The sequence below is a fragment of the Falco punctatus genome (assembly GCF_963210335.1).
Source record: "Falco punctatus genome assembly, chromosome: 5".
Lineage (NCBI taxonomy): Eukaryota > Metazoa > Chordata > Aves > Falconiformes > Falconidae > Falco > Falco punctatus.
Genome location: NC_137584.1, coordinates 27,732,079 through 27,752,208, shown reverse-complemented (window position 1 = coordinate 27,752,208; position 20,130 = coordinate 27,732,079). Strand labels below are relative to the sequence as shown.

The 20,130-nt window shown below is 39.0% G+C and overlaps 1 long non-coding RNA gene across 1 annotated transcript in view; it reads right to left on the bottom strand.

Moving 5' to 3' along the window:
* LOC308064463 overlaps positions 1 to 20,130 on the bottom strand; it is a 91,655-nt gene that overhangs the window by 48,581 nt on the left and 22,944 nt on the right. The window contains exon 3 of the long non-coding RNA XR_013928392.1: positions 9,451 to 20,130. This exon is cut by the window's right edge and continues 19,606 nt beyond it. This is a non-coding gene — a long non-coding RNA (uncharacterized lncRNA). The remainder of the gene's footprint in view (positions 1 to 9,450) is intronic.

The window sequence follows — 20,130 nt, the reverse complement described above, 5'->3', positions numbered from 1 at the left end:
TTAAAAGGCAGATCACTCATTTTGGTTTTTATCAGGTTCCTAGGTTAAATACATGGTGAGTACTATTTTGAGCCTAAGCAGAAAAGATCATTCTTCCCCTTCAAACTTACCATATGAAAATGTAGTACTTCACACAGCAAGTCATGCTCACAGCTTCTTTTGTCCTCAGTAAGTCTCTGAAGTGCAAATCAGAGGGATGTGTATATAATTTACAATGAATTTTTAAGACATTGATGCACTTGGTGTCACCTGGGTCTGTGACAACAGTAGTACAATATCCCTTCCCTTGCCACACACAGAGGTGTCACCTGGGTCTGTGACAACAGTGCTACCATATCCTTTCCCTTGCCACACACAGACTTTTCTTACACAGCAATCTCTAGTCATGGTTTTCTTGTATCAGTCACCTGCAGCCAGAGACATAATGCTGCCTGTCTGATTCAAGACAAGTTAAATAACTGTCATACATCATATGGGCTTCTCTTTGTTATCAGTGCTCTGTGGTTGGTACTAATTGGAACAGTGAATTACTTGAGAAAGCAGAAGGAGTGAGGTGGTTCCCAGGAACGTGATTATCTACCTACTGCATGATCCTCTGAAAAATTCTGTGTCTAGGGATCTCCCAAACCTTCCTGTGTCCCTTCCAAAAGAGCTTGTGTTGTCTGTACCTTCTCTCCCTTACTAGTATTTACAGGGTCAAAATTTTCATAATCGTTTAAGCTTGGTGTAAAAGCTGATATGGAACAATTTCAGTGCTGCCTCATTCTGAGAATAAACAACACATTACACCTTTTGAATTACCCCATGCATGAGCTTAGCACTGATCAAGGTTCTCAGTGTATCTGTGAGATGTAAAAATACAATTATTTCCCTTTTTACAGTTAGAGAAATAAAAGCACTTTGCAATTTGGTTAATTTAAGATAGTGCAACAAAAAGTCAGCAAAGAAAAAACACAGACACTTATGTGTTTATATTGATGGACGCAGACAGACACACTCTGCCCATATAGTTAATGTCCAAACTAGTATAACGTGCCTTTACCAATGCTTACCACCTGGGCACAAGGCAGTGCTAAGATTTTTGTGTGATTACAAGATCAGAAATGTCAAGTCAGCTGGGCTCTGGCCAGAGTAAGCTCATCTGAACGTGATGGTGTAGAAAAATGCCCTGTGATACCTGGAGTTTATGCTGCAGCTAGTGGATATCACATCCTCCACCTGCAAAGGTTTCTGTACTTGCTTTTTCTCAAGATGCCCAGTAGGAACTGGTGTCAGTATCCTCAGAAATGTTGTCTGAAGTTTTGTCCAATTTACATCATAATTGTAGCTTACTGAGAAACATAACTGAAATAGCATCAATTCTCTGCCATCTACAGTATGCTACTGCTGGTCATAAATTTTGTGGTTTGTATTCTTGATTCTCCAAAGTGAAAGTGATGTTGATGTATCCCCTATAGCATACAATTCCTTCATCTTTATATATAACATTGATGAGCTGCAACAGAGCAACTCACCAAACTTATTATTCTGCTCAACATAATCATGCTTCTAGTAATAATACCGGTTGTCTTGCCTTCCATCTCATTAACCTTTGAAAATGCTTACTTGAGCAGAGGAAGCATTCAGGCTCTGACAGCTATACCTAGAAGCAGAAGCTATAGTGTGGCAATACATCACTCTCCCACAGCTCTGCAGCCCTGTTGTTTTTCTCTTGAAGTTGAAATAGGTCTTCCTTTCAAAACCTTCTCCTTTAGGTACTGGAAAGAATCCATCAGTATAATGCTGATAGGCTATACTCTTGTCTGTGTAACATATCAGGTCATCCATCAGCACAGCCATTATTATGCCAGGTGCTTCAAAGCTTGGGAAGCTACTGTCTCTCAAAACCCATTGTATTGCAAGCTGCTCTTAATGCACAGAGACTGTCTTCACCATACATATCAGTGGGAACTTGTTAAAAGCAAAAGGGTTCTACTAGAGGATGAATCTCAAAAGGTTTGATTCAGGCAACACAAAATTTTTTCAGTAACTTCTTTGTTATGAAAATCAGCTAGGAAATCTCATGAGAATAGGTCTTCTCCTTATGAGGACTGCACTATTGTCCCAGTTTTGGCCAAACAGAAAATACAAATAGAATGATCTTTTCTTGAAATACTTCAATAAATCAGTGACTGATTCTTATCAGAACCACGGAGAATAAGGAGTCTGTGAAAACTCAAAATGCTAAGCAGGGAAAGAAAATGTTTGAAAATGGATAACATCACTCTGGAGCTGACTTCACAAACCTGGAAAAATCCCCCATAGGCCTATCTTCAAGAAGGTTAGAAACATATGTTTCTGTGCATTTGCTCTTTATCTTTTCAGCTAAACCAGAAAAAAAGAGAAAAAATAATAAAGCCCTCCAGCTCTGTTATAGCTTTTATCATTTCAGATCCTTCCCTTAATAATTCAAAGTAAACTAATTACCTAATTAAGTTAACAGGTGTCAGTCATTCAAACATAAAGAGCTACTATATAGACCTGAACTGGGGAATTCTTTTCCTTAAGTGTCTGCACTTAAAATTTGAAACATAATGGCATTAAAACAAGTGATTGAGTTCTTTTAAAGATGTTGCAGCTTAGATCCATACTGGAGGCATTCACCTGTGAGGCAATTAGGCTTCTACCTCCCATTACAATACTTTGGAAAGCTTCTCCATAAATCCTTTGTGTATGGCCCCTCATGTCTAGCAGCCTACAGTAAAGAGTTGTACTGTTTGAAAGGAAGATGAGGATCTGCTTGTTAAAGAAGGAGGAGAACACTGGCCATGCTGTGAGTGTAATTGTGTTGGTAATTATCATATGTCCATTATCTTTCTTAAAAGCACTGTATTGTTATTCAGTAACAACCAACAGTATTGTTGAGGTCATTGTGCATAGTGCTGAGTCATGTAAAATTATTGGATGCCCTAAAAATACACAATACCTATTTTTTTATAAAAATTTAGGATAGTTTTATCTTCTCTGTAATATATTTTGGGAATCACACTTTCCTCCTACTTCCTGTGCCCTGCCACCTCTCCGAATAAATGCAACTGGCTGCTTGTGAGAGCTCTTCAGTTCCTATTTTCCTGAAAAGTGTGAAAACGTTATGCCTCAGCAATAAGCAGAAAGTCATTGGAAATGACACACACACAAGAAAAAAAAAACAACCACCCCCCCCAAAAAAAAATAAAACCCCAAAAAAGAAAAACAAAACAAAAAAAAAACCAAAACAAAAACTGGGATCCACAAAACCAAACAAAGCTTATTCTAAGAGGTAAAGGAGGCAAACATTTTGCAAGTGTCAATACTGACTTGAGACCTTTTCTAGTCAGAATATTTCAGGTTTGGCATATTTAGGATTTCAAGGAAAAGAAAATCAGGGTAATCCAGCATGTTTGCGATGCTCAGAGGAAAACTAATTTTTCTGAAAAAGGCAAATCCTAATTATGTCAGCCAATATAAATATTGCTTATATGACCTGTAGTTTGTTTTTCTGGTCTGCCACATATAAACGCTGCACCCGTATATTAATGCTTTCCTTAGGGTATGCAGATACATGACTTGTGTGTATTAATATTGTTTCTGTTGCCCTGTATTCTTACTGCTGTGTTTCATCCAGTGGCACAAGCAATATCTTTATGTATTGTGGTGGTGAAAGACTATGATCCAAGCCCAGCTCATGATATTTCACAGGGATTTGATCCAGCGTGAAATTACAACGAGCTAGAGACGTATGTGTGCTAAAGTGCGGGGGGTGGGGGGGGTGGGTGGGTGGAGCTTGACTGGGATTTGGGAGACCCGTTTCTTTATGACTGACTGTGAGACAGTGCTATGGATAAGGAATGATGCAGAAACAGGAGTTAAGCCATGATATGGGCATGTGATCCAGAGCAGGGAACTGAGTTCTCATGAGTGGTCTTCTGTCAGCATGCACATGCCTAAAATTTGTCAACTGAAAAGTTCCTAGACTTGCTGAAAAGTTGCATTAATTCTGTTACACTGAATACCTTTGAAATATATAATAAATTGAAGTAAATATGAAATGCCTGGGTTCAAATAGCAGTTAGATAAATTCATGGGAGAAATGCTCATCAGAACAGTTTAAACACAAAGATGTCAGCTCCTACTTCAAGTCTTTGAATGCCTTGCCACTGGAAGGTATAAAACAAAGCTGAGAATATACCAGCCGACACTTACCCTCTTCGGTTCTTTCCCAGGCTCCATTGGCTGCAGATGGTGACAAATCATTGTGCTAGATGGACCTGCAGTCTGAACTGAAATGGCCATTCTTACATCTTCTTATGTTAGCATATCTTGGTGTTTGGTAGTAATTTTTGTGGTGTATTTATGTTGAACCAGTATACAATAATGATGTCACATCCAGAAAAAAACGTGGACAGGAATGAAATAACTGAAAGCTAAAAATCCTTCTTCAAATCTGCAATGTAGTCCAAAAGATAGCTGGAAAATTGAATGAAAATAGAGCTGCTTCCCCCCTGCCTCCTTTATTTCCCTCCACCACTTAAACTTTTAAAGCCCAAGTTAAAAAAAAAAAATATGTCTTGGCAACATGCAGGTGTCAGGCAGAACATGGTTCATTCATGTTCGTAAAAGCGTTCTGCATGCAAAGTGCTTGTGTGCATGGAAAGAGGTAGGTTACAGAGAGTGGATGGATGTCTGAATAAAGAGTAAAGAGAAAACAGGTGCTGTTTGATGTTGTTTGATGTGGACACCTACAGACAAACTTCCCGAAAACTCTGCCAGCCAAAGAACTGCTTTAACAGATGAGCCATTATGCTAGTTGTTTGTCTATTTATTTATTTATTTTTAAGGAAAAGTGAAATGCATACCAAGCAAGCAGTCTTATAATTAGAAGTGTACCCACTCCGTTTGCTTTTGAAAACATAGAACTGTTTCTCTGGCAGGAAAAGCTTATTTAAAGTTAGAAAAACTATCAAAGGACATAGAGAATGAAGAGTTTGGGGCAACATTCCTCTGTGTTATACAAACAGCTTCACTCAGCAAAGTGGTGTGGTACTGCCCAGTTTTTACCAGAGGCCCAGGCCCAGGTGTGGAGCAAGGGTCTAATGTTGCTAACTCTGGCTAACTCTGGGAATTTAAACCCACAGCTCAGTCTGAGTGGGCCTGAAACACTGGGACTGTGGAGCAGGGATGAGAAGACTGAAGAGAAGAGAAGATAGTATTTCCCCAAACAAAATGGCTCTTAGCCTGGTGCTAAGAGACCTCTTGACATTGCACAAACCAGATCAATATCACAGAGACTGGTGTCAATGGCAAAGATGAAAAAAAAAAAAAGTCCTCTTATTTTAAGATGCACTGTAGGATAAGGACTGTAGTAGCTGGACTCCGCAATGGCAACAGAAAGGTCTGTATGTGGCATAGCCACTCATACGGGAAGTTCTTGATTGCTTCTGGAAGTCTTTATGGCTTGGGTGTGCAGCTGAACAACCGTTTGTTTTTTTTTTCCACAGAGTGAGGACATACTATATAGCCCTTCTCCAAAGATGAAACTATATATAATTCAGGTTATGGCTCCGAGTTATGCTTGCAAATAACAAGGCTACAGTTTGTATGGAATGACTTGACTGATGAAGGCCTCTTAAAGGTGGAATTGCTAAGCTGCCTACTAATATGTGTTTTTACAGAGGGCTTAATTATGCATCAGTATACAGACAACATTTAGGTTAATATTTAGTATACTGTTTGCTAATTATTTATTAGTTTATTTTACTTAAATCTTTGAATAGGTTAGCTATAATTCCTGGAAGGATCTTCACTCACTGCTTAATCTCTTATCTATAAATATACTCCACATGTCCACAGAGTAGCAACAGTAACAGTCCTGGATGTTTCCTACAGATAGATATGTTCTATGAACTAATTTTTTGTCTTTGAAGAAGTATGTAACTGTTTTCCTCAAAGAATTAATTTAAACCTTGAAAAAGAAGAAAGACCTCTTGGCCTGAAAATGTAACAAGCTAAAACCATTTTATTCTATGTTTTTATGCAATAGGATCCTATTAGCTGACTGAAAAGTGAAATGTTCCAAATATAATAATGAGTGGAAAAATATTTAACTAGGTTTTGGATCCTGAAACACAACTAACTTCACCTGAACAAAATAAATGCAGTTGTCAGGTAAATGCTGCAAACATCATGCATTTTTCAACAGAACAAGCCCAGAAATGCAGATTCAGACAGGGATGGTTTGCAATATATTTATGGTGGATGTCAGTTTTTCATCTCTGGTATGCAGTTTAAACTGCATTTCACTGTAAATGTCACAATCCTGACTACTCTGGGAATCCAGCTATATTATGAAGGTAGTAAATAAGCACCAAGAGAGAATCCAGCATAGGTACTATATCAGCACAAGCACAAGGTAGTATAGTTTGAATTGCCTGAAATGTGGCTTTCTTATGTAAGGCTACAAAATTCTTTGGATCTGTCATATTTTTTCTGTTCTGAAAATGCAGAAAAATTAGACAGAATTAGTATTTGAAATTTATCTGGAAAAGAAAAGCCAAATTGTCATTCACAGTTGGCCAAATCACTTAAAAAATAATTTGGAAGGAAAAATTGAATTATCCTATTAAAAATGCTAATTTTGCTTTCAGAATTGTATTTGTCAGAATTGGCATGTCACATTGAATTGTGACTTATGAAAAATCTGTAATTTGTTGATGGGCAATAGACTTTTGGAGGATTTTTAACCAGATGTAACTGAAGCTAATACTTCAGGGCAGTATGTTGTCCCTGTGATTAGAAATACAATGATATTACTGTACTCTCCAAAAGCACTTGTACCTAATAAAACTCTTTTGAAATCAATGGCAAAAAATCTCATTGACTTTAGTGGGTGAGGATGTAAATCACTGGAATAGTTAAAAAGCTACATTTTCTTAGTTCTTGAGTGTTCGAGTGTCTCCTTATAAAAGATGTGCTGCTTGAATGTGGTCAGCAGTTACACATGTTTCTTCCACCCCCACTCCCCCAGTTAAGGTGGTATTTAAACAAAAACCCACATCTTCCAGATCTGCTGGAAGAAGGCAATAAGGGTAGAGGGACCATAGGATCAGACATCCATCAGCCTGTCTCTCATTCCCAAATTTAATGTTGATTCTGCTCTTGTTACTGCACAGGGTTGCTGCTTGTCTTTGAGTTGTGGGCTATATACACCAAATTTGGGACACCTGTTTAAAAACACTTGTTGGAGGTTGGCCTTTGTCAGATGAACTGGGGTGGCTGTGTTGTGTGACTTGGCTGGGGCAAACAGTTTCAGCTCCTGCCTCTGCCACTGACCATCAGACCTTGTGTCTACACCAGTAAGAGAAAACCGTACTAAACCCTGTGTGCTAGGACATATGGACATAAACCCAGTAAGTACTGTGATTCCCGTGGGATTCCTTCTTTTCTACCTGCCCCAAGACATCAGTGGTCATTACTGGATTGTTTCTCAAGGCTGAAATTTTCCAGCTTTACTTCTGTTTCAGCGGCAGTCATTGCAACAGTGCTGGCATAAAACTTCTGAATCCAGCGCTGGTTGTGCAGACCAGTTGGGAAACAAAATGCCTTGACCCTGAAAAATTTGTGATTTTGTAGGCTGTATTATTTCAAGGGATGCTTGAAAGGACTACACATTTTTACCTCCTTATTCTAATCTTTAGAGAGGCAAGTATAAGGTTATACTAAAATCTCATAAGCCTATGGGAAAAGGTAGCACAGACTTGTGTTATCTCATTCCTGAACAAGCGTAACAGCACTTTGCACTCGGAATGCTAGAGCTGAGTGGTTTAAAATACAAATGAGACTAATGGGCTGCATCTAATAAACGGGGCTGATACGGAAAATCTCACCTGTGCATTTCAGCACAGCTTGCTGCTGGGGCAGGGCTCACAGCAGCACCCGTGTTTCTGCCCGGGCCCAAAGGTGCCAGCCCCACTGCCCCTGACCAGTCCCCCTGAGTGTCCCCCTGCTGCCCACAGTGCCCGGCTGTGTCAACCCCCAGCCCCTGCCCCAGGCATGCAGGGCCAGTGTCCAGATCCCTACAGCCCTGCCCTGCTGCGCCATGGGCCCCACTGAGCCGGGCCCACAGCCTCGTACAGCCTTGGCCTGTCCCCGTCCCCAGGGTGGTGCCTGATGGCTGGGGTGGCCCCGGTGCCCCCCGGCTGCCCCGCTCCTGGCTGGGGTGGTGGGTGGTCCCTGGCTGCCGGGCCCTGCTCTGACAGACCCCCATTGGGGAACCCCCAGCCGCCGTGCTGCCCGGACAGCTTCGCTTCATCCCACAGTTTTTTGAAAACCTTAAATGATGTGCTGCTTTCCTGTGCTGCTTTAAACTCCTGTTGCAAATATCCTGGCTTTTTAAAGGGTTTTTTATTTTGTGAACTGCAGCACTGAAAGCCCAGATAATAACGTTATCCAAAAGAAAACAGGACTGATATGAGACTGAATCCTCCTTTGTGCATTAATCTGTGTTAGAGCTATGTTATTTTTACATGACAGAGATATGATCTAATGGATCGGGGCATTTATTGGATACCAGGGGATCCGAGCTGCCATTTTTGACTGCCCGGCTTCTATATGAGATGGCTACTGGCAGGCACCTCACTTCCTTGCAGCTTAGTTCCCTCTCCTGTAACAACAAGAATATTATTTCCATGCTGCTCTTTCTACCTTTCTGCGTTCTGTGGATGTAAAATGTTAACTTGTGAAACAAAGCAGGTGTGTATTAAGAGCAGTGCAACTCCTCTGTAAACCACTGGAACAGATCAGTAACTAAGACCTTCCCGCACTTGTAGACCGAAGTAGCTTGCAAAACAAAGAAAATCCTTATTTAACTGATAAAACTGAGACACAGACATGGAATACCATTTCTCGTTCCACACTAAGTAGGCAATAAAGCCAAAAATATAACCCGTGTTTTCTGACTTCTGGACTAGTCATTTTCATCAACAGTTTTTTAAGCTGCTTCTATCACATGTAGTATTTCTCCACCTTCCATTTGCTGTGCCCCTCAGAGTCCCAGGTGGGTGGCAAATCATCCTAGAATTATTTCATTAAGAAAATGGAGCTCCCAGCACTTTGTTTTCTAAATTCAGAAGAATAAAGGAATCTTTGCTGTACAATACAGACACACATTGCTCTTCCCAAATTGATCTTTTCTTAAAAAAGCTCTGGTTGTTACTATGCTGCATTTCACATGCAAATATGTTGTATTCCTTTTACTTGTTCATAGTTTAATTGGAGAACAGCAGGTGATCAAATTCACAGTAGTAAGAAAGGTGTATTTCTGTAGAACAGATGAGACTTCCATTTAAATCCATACAGGGGTGCTTTTAGCTTTCTCTATTAAACAGCCTTGCAACTTGCAAATCTGATCACTATAAAACCAAAGCAGAGTCTTACCTGCCTTATAAATTCCCTCAACCACACACAGATGAAGAGAAATCTTAGGCCAGTTTGCTGTCTTGTTTCTTCACACTTGGTCTGATTTTTTTTCTATCAAAGCTGCATCACAAGAAGGCATATCATAAGAAGTCTGTTTTCCTTTGACTAAATAATTATTCTTTTAAAATTTATTGCTAGAAATGGCACACAATTTTTGTCCACATTTAAAGAAACAGATACTAAGAATAATCAAATAACATACACAAATGGATTAAGACATTTAAGCATAGAAATGCTTTTTAATTAAATAAGAATCCTATTTTTACTAGCTGGTTATGTTTTAGACATATCATTACAACCATGTCATAGTTCCTTCTGAATAATTGTCTGTGATTTGTCTTCCCTTCCTGCAGTCTAAATCTTCACTCTTTCTAAGTCTCTATAAGCACACAAACTAGTGATACAATCTCTTTCTGGCGAATTATGAACCAGATCTGGAAAACCAAGTAGGAATGAATAAAGATGGAAAAAGTAGAGAACACAGTAAGAGGTGCTGTTTCCTTTGTTCTGCTTTTTTTGTACATTCTCAATTTGCTAGGATTTTTCACTCATTTTTAAGATATATATCCACACATCTATCAAATGTGCATCTATTGCATGACTTTTCAACCTTTAAAATATATATTAATACCAAAAATCCCTAACAAACTGCCAGAGATTTTCAGGAAGCAGATGATCCCAGTATTAATTGCTACTAACAAATGTCATAATTTGGAAGTCCTGCAGTATGTGATTGTTTAAATATGGGACATCTTTCATCTAATACCTTTACAGGCAGAAGTCAGGATAAACATGCATATCTTTCTTGCCTGGTAGGTCAGCTCATTTGTATTCTGACCAAGCAGAAGGGGAATGAACATTAGTCATTGCCACAGATATTTTTGCTTTTTCTAAAAATCAGCAATCAGGGAAAGCTATATTTTCAACCATTCTAAGTAAACCTTCACCATGAACAAGGACTGTATTTATGTCAGCATCGCCCAGATGCTTTATTAGCATGATTAAATCAATGTGGTGGATTTCCCTAAGTTAGCTGTAGTAGTATGAAATACAACTACTTACAGCTAAAGCATGTTTAGTGTCACTTGGCTTACATCATTGCTGCAACAGATTACAGGCAGAACTAGTTTTTGCAGTGTCAGCTTGAATTAGAAAGCAAGAGTGTTTTATTTACCTCTGTAGTACTTTCTGGGAAAGTATTATACACACTGTTGCCCTGTGGTTCTTAATGTGTTTTAATTGTGTCTATATATTGTACATTAACATTTGAACATATTATTACTTTTACATCATTTTTGACTGAGAAATAGTGGTTTCAAGGACATTATATTCTTGCACGGCTCATGAAAATAGGCAATCTGAAAAAGGACAAAGAAAGAAGAGCTAAAAAGCTTATCTAATACAAGTAGATAATCTATACGGGAGAGGAACACCAGAAGTCAGACTTCATAAATTGTGGATAACTGCTTTTGGGACTATCTTGTCCATGGTTGTGTTGGAGGCTGGATATGAATTCTTATCTGATGTGGCCTTTAATATTTATTTATAATTTCTGCTTTATATTAATGTAAATTTATTTAGTGACATCTGGGATGTCACTAAGAAACTGATGCATTTTAGGTTCAATAAATGTTTCCTAATTTTATTTGTCTATGTCTGAAAAAGAAAAATTGGATCTCTTCCCTCCATTTACCTGTTCACATATACTTTTTCTATAGAAGAGTTTGTATTTCCCCAACAAAACTTTTGTATATAAATGGAGGGTTTGATTAATCTTAATCATAATGAATCACAATCTCTTTTAGTTGTTTTTGGAGGTACCTCCAGCAGAAAATACTGCATGGAGTAAAGGGCTAACAGGAATCTCATGAAGTTCAGCAAGAAGTGTAAAGTCCTGCAACTGGGGAGAGGTAACCCCATGTGCTTGTATGTGCTGGGGGCCAACCTGCTGGAAAGCAGCATAGCAGAAAATGACCTGGGAGTTATGGTGGGCACCAAGCTGAACATGAACCAGAATCGAACACGGTTTTTGCAGTTTCATGCCTGCATGTTGCCTTAGGAGGAGTGTTGCCAGCAGGCTGAGGGAGGTGAGTGATCCCCTTTATTCATTTCTGGTGAGGCCACACCTGGAGCACCGCATCCACATCTGGGCTCCTCAGTACAAGGGAAACATGGACATGCTGGAGAGAATCTGATGAAGTGCCACAAAGATGATGAAGGGACTAGAGGATCTCAGGGAGATCTCATCAATGCATGAAAATATCTGAAGGGAGGGTGCAAAGAGGATGGAGCCAGGCTCTTTTCAGTGGTGCTCAGTGATAGGACCAGAGGCAACAGTCACAAAGTAAAACTACCAGGAAGTGCCTTCTGAACATTGGAATTACTGTAAGGGTGACTGAGCACTAGTGCAGGTTGTCCACAGAGGTAGTAGAGTCTTCCTCCTTAGAGATATTCAAGTCATCTGGACATGGTTCTGGGCAAGCAGCTCTAGGTGGCCCTGCTTGAAAAAGGGTGTTGGACCAGATGACCTCCAGAGGCCTCTTCTAACCTCAACCATTTTGTGATTTCCACAGTAGTCAAATTTCTGTCTCATCAGCCTTATGGAAGTAAAAAATGTGACTGAAATATCTTCAGACCTTTCAGTCTACAGACTCTAGATTTTCACAGAGGGTTAGAAGTGATCTCTGGAGAGTGCCAAGTATAACACCTCTGCTCAACACAAGGTCAGCTAGGACAGGTTGCTCAGGGCTTTGCCCAGCTGGGTTTTCAGTATCTCCAAGGATGGAGACTCCACAGTCTTGCTAGTCAGCCTATTCCAGTGCTTGAAGAGCATCACTGTAGATAAATATTTTTTTTTTGCTTAAGTTTAAATGGAATTTCTTGCCTTTCAGTTTGTGCCTGTTCCCTCTTGACCTTTCACTGGGCACCAATGAGAGTCCTTTGTCTTCCTTACTCCCCACCCATCAGGTACTTACACATATTGATAAGATTCCCAGGAGTGTTTTCTTCTCCAGGCTGAACAGCACAGTCAGACAGTCTAGTCCCTTCATCATTTCATTGTCCTTCACTGGATTTCACAAGTGTGTCCATGTCTCCATTGTACTGAGGGCCCAGAATAAAACAATTCACATTGCACAATTCCTTCAGAAAATATCATAATGTTACAAACTAAATCCTGAGTGTTTTAAGTTGCAGATGATAGTTTAAGACAGGAGACATATTAATAAAAGATACTGCAACTCTGTCAGAAACAAAAGATTTCTGAAAATCCTACTGGCATTTCTATTCTTGGAATAATGAATCTATCAAAAATCCTTGAAGAAAGATCTTGGACTAAATGAGGTCTTTTACATCCCTTCTTTTTCTTATTTTCTAAAATAGAAATCAGGATAGCTTTTTTAGAGGTTTCTTGTTAATTTTGGATACAATTGGAGAAAAATATTTCAGCCCTCATTAAAGAATACTGATTATTTTTATGTCTCTACATCTTTTCATAATTCAGCTTGATTTCATAGTTTAATAATGACTAGGGATCAGAAAGTAATGAGAAACAGGTATTTCAGAGATTATAAATCAACAGACTAGCCTAACCTGTTATAACAAGGAGAGAATGCTAAATATCTTTCTGGGCATTCATATAGTTAGGAAAACTGTTGCAGTGATGCAGGGCTTGATTCCACTGTTTTTTTTCCTTCCCATTAAATAATGCTTTCCTTCCAAACTACACAGTTTTACCCCACGGTTTTCCTTATAAATCTTCAGAATTACAATGTCAGTGCAGGATTTCCCTGTTGCTTTGTTGTACTCACGTATTCATCTGAGGTTAAAACTGCATTTAAAGGAGCTGTAGCAGAGCACAATCATGTTTAAACAGTTATGTGCTATATGCAATATTTCCTATGTTGAATGTGAACCTATGCTTCATCTCATTGTTGTTGAGGTATACCATGAACATTTGTAAAGTATCTGAACAAGTGCCACTTGGTCAGAGCTCATGAAATTATGATTGTACTTAATAGCTTGAATTATAGAAATGGAACTGCACTTGTACCTGGAACTACAGAAATAGCAAAGCATGCTAAATATAACATAGTATTGCCACAGAAGTGTCACAGAGTTGTGGGAGTCAGCCTCTTTTTGTCTCCTCTGCACCTTCAGTGCTGTTAGCATTCCCGTCTAAAGATATTTATTTCATTTACTTTGGTGGGTGTTGGATTGGGCCATGAAGGAGGTCAAGTCGAGGCTTCTGGAGTACGACCATTAGAAGGATGCTCATAAACAGTTTGGTTAGCATAATAATATTGGATTCCACATCATGCAAACAGGGTAGGAGGTTTTTGGAAACCTCAGTCATCTGCACTGTCTCAGTGGGAGTACTCACAACTCATCTGCTTGTGCAAGTGCAGGTTGCTATCTGTGTGAAGAGAGTGCTTCCTTTCTCCTTCCTTTCCTGTATCTCGTTGTAGAAAGCACTTTCCTGCAGCTGAGACATGCTAGGGAATTTATTTGAACACCAAAGTAAAGGTTTATCAGAGTCTTACCCTTGCACTTCATTTTCCCTTTCACTTCCACTGAGAGAGGCAGTGAATAGCAGGGCCCCTATGGAAGTCACTGAGGAAGTGGCCCAAGAATCCACTCCCTGGACAGGCAAAGGTAAGGCTTGCCTGTCACCACAAGGCTGTTAAAGGTATGAAAGGTATGCTCAGTGTAGCAGTAGAAAGATGGGGAGAAATGTTATTCACAGTTTTTATCTTTAATGTGGACAGTGTTTTCCTGTTCTTTCAATTTTTATGTAGGGTCAAGGACGTTTTTCCACCATATGTTGCTTTTTTCCCTGTAAAAAAGTAAAAGAGAACTTTCATTGTAGTCAACTCCCCCCCCCCCCCCCCCCCCCAGCTCTGAGTGAGGTATTCTTATCTTGCAGGTGCAGAACTGAGGAGTGGAAGGCCTGAGTGACTTGTTCCTGGCTACCTACTTGTTCATGAAGGAGTCAAAGCCAACTTTTTTTGTATATTGCTGAAGCGCTATGACCCTTGTCAGATAGCGAATGTCTGCAATGCAATAGTCTTTATGGATGTTCCTGGTCATGTCATATTTCCTTTATTCACTTGCAAGTAAATTCTTTTCTTTGAAAATCTGACATAATATTTTATACAAAATTCAGAAACTACGAAGAATCTCAGTGTGGGGCTGAAGGAATGTAAGAAACAGTATGTTGTCTTTTATTGCTTTCCTCTTGCTACTGAGTTCCTCCATTACCTGGTAGTGTGTCCCATCCATTCCCATTTCCTATCTACATGGTCCACAATAAAACAAAACAGTCAGCAGTGCTTGCAAAGTCATGTAGAAATGGGGGCCTGGGGAGCAGGTTAAGCAGCCCAGGGCATATGTCTTGCTAAATACTGTGCTTACTCTGTAATTTCCCCTTAATTTATCTTTCCTAATTTCTTGCACATTCCTCTTTTACACTGTTTCTCAGTTCTTTAGCAGTCTAAATAATTTATAGTAGAGAATGGAACTGTGGATGGAAACAAATCTGCAAATTAGGTGTGGCCTAATCCTCTCAACTCTTAATTGCTGGTGAAGGACCGGACAATCTTTTCTGTTCTTTCTCTTGCATGCCTAAGGAAAGAACAGGCTGACAGGAGGTGTGTACCATTCCTTTCATTTTTTGTGTTGTTCCTCTAATAAGCAGATATGCAAAATGCATCTTTTGGATAGACATGTGTGAAGCTGAAATTTTCTGGGAAGGGTGGGACCTCTTTATTTAATTTGCATATATTTACCCTTGGAACAGAAGTCATTTATATGGATTTCCAGGAGGACTGTATAGGTTATCCAAAGACCATCTTTCAAAGGCAACTCTCATAAAATATGCATGCAAAACATGCCTATGCTGTCACAACCAGGTAATTTCACATGCAAAAATATGCTGTTGTAGACTATGAAAAACAAGCTGTCAGTTATGCAAGTAGTGGTTTACTTGTGCAGTTAATATTTACAGATCCAGCTAGGAACAGAGACCTGCAGGAGACCATCTGGGTCATCAGGTCTAGTTGCCGTAAGTGCAGTCAATAGATATACAGTCTAGATGACTTCATAAAGCATCTATCTGGTGCACTCTGCATGCCACAAAATTGGTAACCTTTAGGATAAAATACCAAATGACATAGAAGACTGTGATGAGCCATATGAAAAGGAGAAGGTGGAATCAAGGGTATCACCAGTGTCCTAGATTCTTCCACTGTGGTTCCATGAAAAGCCATATGGTCCTAGAAAGCCCACTTTCTATGCAAGGGCTGTCAAATTTCTTTCCTTGGAGATTCAAAACTGAACTAGACAAGGCCCTGGTCACTTTGGTCTGGCTGGTCCTGCTGTGAGCAGTAGGTTGAACTAGATGACCTAAAGAGGTCGCTTCTAACCTGAACTGCTTTTATTATACTATAGTTCTGTTCTTGTTCTCAACTGCAGAACTTCCGTCTGAACTGAAATTAATTTGTTCTGAGCCAAGAATTACTTCAGCTGTTGACATTCTTGCTTAGAGTGGGATTCCCTTTGTCTCTGATTTTTGAGCCTTACTCTAAGACACACAGTTGGGAGTGAGATAAATGAGCACAGAACAAAAATAAATATTAATGTTTTCATTAGGTCATGAAAAAAGGCACTTCTGACTTACTGTGTATTAAATTAAACACATCAGCCTGGCTCTGGGGTAATATGAGAAAAATGCACCGATGAAAGTCCTGAGAGAAGGATGAGCTCTGTACCTTGTGTAGTGAGACACTGTAATGTATATTGCTGAAATTTGAGGGAACACCTTCAGAATTTTGTACTTGACATCTGTTCTGTTTGCTTGAAGGACAACATACACACAGTAGATGGGAAATACGGTTTTGGGGGAGCTTGAAATCAGTTTTAACTTTTGGTTGAAATCAGTGGTAAAAGTTGTTCGAGTTAGAGCTGGGTTAGGCACTTAGCTGTAGAATTCATTAAGGAAGTTTTCTTGCCCTTGTGTAAGCCTAGAAGAGATCTGATCAGCTAAACCCAACACAATGCTCTAAAGAATGATCGCATTCGTCATAAGAGCAGACAGGTCCTCTCCATCAGTGAACATTTGTGCTGATAGTGTAATTCCAACTGAGCTCAGCAGAAAAGCAAGCACCCACATCTAGCTGATTTAATTTGGCAGAGCATAATTAATTAAAGTGGTATCTGTGATCTGTTAATTAAAAGAATGAAATCTGAAATTAGATTTTTGGTAAAAGAGAAAATGTGGACTTGGCAAAAGTTTTGAAACTCACATAAGTCTTCTGATAAATTCACATTGGATATGCAGTTATTTGGGGGGTGGGGTAGAGGTTAAAAGAGGGTCTTTTATCTCCCCCACAAAACCATCTGTGAGCCTTTTTTTATCTGACAGGCGGTAGAAGAGGAGGAGATGTGTAGGCAAAATTAAATGTTCACATTGTTCAGGAAGAAGAAAGGCATGTGTCTTAGAAGCTCTCTTATCCAAAATTCTGCTTTCCTAAAAGCCCTATAAGCCGTATGTAGGTCATGTCCTCTAAAGTGCATCATTTGCCTTAAGGAACTTTTTTTAGCAGAGATCTCAGTGTGTCCAATTACAGTCTGAGGGCCTGATCCAAGTATCACTGAAGTCAGTATCTCCACATTCCATCTCAGTGATTGTAAATGAGGGGGTGGAGGTCTACTGTGCAAAGCCATAAAAATATTCTCCCTTTTCAGGCACATGTAACTAAAAAAAAATCCCTGATATGTAAACAAGTATTAGCAACCTATAGAGATAATGTTGAAACATGAGGCACCACTCAACATGTTAAATCCTGCATTTATCCAGAAAATTTGTCACATCACCCAGTTTAGTTTATAGAGCTTTTTTAGAAGTCCTTGGACATTTATTTGTTGTGTGTATCTAGCTATTCAGAATCCTGGGACTGGTGATCTTTCAAAGTGAAAAAAAAACCCAAAAGTTAACTCCGTGCCATATGATATGGTAATAGATGACCTAAAGTTATACATACCTATATGCAAACAATTTTTATATATGTAAGCTATAGATACATGTCTGTAAGATATGTTACTATATGTGAAAGATGCAAAGCTTCATATTCTACTCTAGTAAAATTCAGTGTTTTTAGATTAGCTACATTCAGTGTTGTTCTGTTAGGCAGGCAGTACAGGATCTGAGAGGGGAAAGAGGTGGGGACAATATTCACTATCAGTAGCCATTTAATAAGAATATGTTTAGAAGAATTATACCACTGAGTCTCAGAATATTTTTATAATTTCATCATGTCTCTCTATCAGGGTGGCACAAAAGAAAAAGCATATTAAGAGTTTTTTACAAATGCTTTAAAATATTTGAAAGTATCCTGTTGGTTTTACTTGCCCAAGCAGTTGTCTCTCTTCCAGCCAGCCTGTGTACTAGTAAATGTTATTACATCAAGCAGGGCTTTGACCCAGCATCCAAATAACTCAGTACTTGAAAAGCAAAACAAGTGAAAAAGAAAACAATTGTCTGAATTCAACAGAAACATGCATACACACACAGACACACAATATGTTTCTTTATCATAGCAAGGACTCTCACTAGTCTCATATATAAGACTAACAGATATACTCTCGGTGTGTTTGTGTACATGAGCACAAACACAACAGACACACTATACGGATAATGTGTCTAAAAGCTGGAAATATTTCTACATACTGTTCCTGTAGAAACCAAAACATTTTCTTCAGTATCTTAGACTTCAGATAAATTCAAATAAAGAAACACTTATATCTGTCTGTTAACAAGCTGATAAGGACATGGGATTTGAAGAACAATTTCAACAAGCTGTGTGGTAGTCTTTATTTTATATCTTCCAGAAAAAATATTTTTCATCATATGTTGTAGGTAACTAGATGTGGAAAAAATTCAGATTTTGTGTTTATATTTAAATCTGATGGTGACAGATCTAGAAATTGGAAAATTTTGATACTAATAAATAAATGATGGATCCTTGTTAATTAACCCCATTTTTTTTGGTTAGGATTAAGATTTATCAGGTATTTCCAACCTGACATGTGGGTCAGAACATCCTAATGAATACATTTTCTTTCAGGTTTTATAGCCTGGAAATGTTCTCAATAAATAAAAGAAAATTACTTTTTTCTAAGTATTAAAAAAAAATATTCACACTTTTAAATTGATTTCCATAAATTCAATTTTATGATTAAGAAAAAAATATCTCTAATTAAAGCAGATGAAAGCTGCTTAGCATTATCCAATTCCTGATTTAAATCTTTGTGTTTTCCACCTGCTGTTTAAAGAGTCTTTCTAGTTTAAATTTGTTCTTTCAGTATGAAAATATATGGCATGAGACACACCTCTAATTTATCAACAATCATGGTTTCTAGTGTCTTCATTACTTGCATACATATGCATACATAATATTTTATGTAGTGACGCTTCTCATGATGACATGAATTGCAATGTCTCCTGAGCTGAGTGACATCTGATTCTTGTGGGCAAAGCAGGCCAGAGGGTTGGCAGAGCCAAGTTTATCTCTGTTACCTGCACCTCAGGCACCAGAAGCACTAAGAGCGTGCCTCAGACACAAATTCAGATGTGGTCAGGGATCTGCAGGCTTTTAGCTACATCAACGCTAGCAAATAAAACAGGTCAGGGCCTCTTCTTTGGTCCTGTGGTCAACTGGCATGGTATCCCTATGGCTGAGGTGTCTACCTCATAGCAGAGTGGTCTCTCCCTGACTGCCAGTAGACCTTTGCATAAACTCTTGCCTCAGATATGTCTGGTCCTTGCCCGGGAGTAGACAAAAACAGTACAGATGAACACATCAGGGCTTGTCTGCATTATACAGTCCTAGTCTAGCACTGTAGGCAAAGCCTTTTTCTAACAACGTTACTTATTTCCTGAGGTTTCCTGCTTTTGTATACAACTGAAATTAGAAAATAAAATCTCCATCAGAAACAATCACTTCAAAATGGCCAAGCAAGATATTCTAAAGGTCTTCAAAATGATCTCACTTGTTCCACCTCTCACTGAAGGGTGCCACAGAACTCACTAGTGTCTGGCCAGTGGTGGTCTGAAAGGAGCCAGTGCAAAGAGGTAGCTGTACAGAGGGATCCTTTGCAGGGACAGTGAAGCTGAAGAGTTCTTGCCATTCCTTTCCAACAGTCTACAAGCCACAGTTTCATTTCCTCTGCAAGGTCCTCAGCCTCACCAAAAGACATATGTGATGTTTTTAACTACCAATACAGCTGCAAAATTTTAAAGAAACTGTTTTCTCTTATCTATGCGCTTAAAGGGAGGCAAGCATGCAGCCACAAAGGACAGACTGTAATGACACACAATGAAATGCTCATGGCTTACTCAGTGACTTTCTATTATTCTAATATTTTTTTGCATTTCCTTTTCAGAACTTCTGAAATCCTTCTGTGTTCCTAATTCCTTCTTAGGCTGGGCAAAGCTAGCAAAACCATTAGGTGTTCTGGAAAAACGTAAGGGACAACTGTATGTGTGGGTGAAACAGGTTGTAGTATGAGGCAAAAGTTTCTTTTCCTTCAGAGTAACTTATTTCTTTAGGGAGAGCATCACCACAATCACTAAAGATGAGC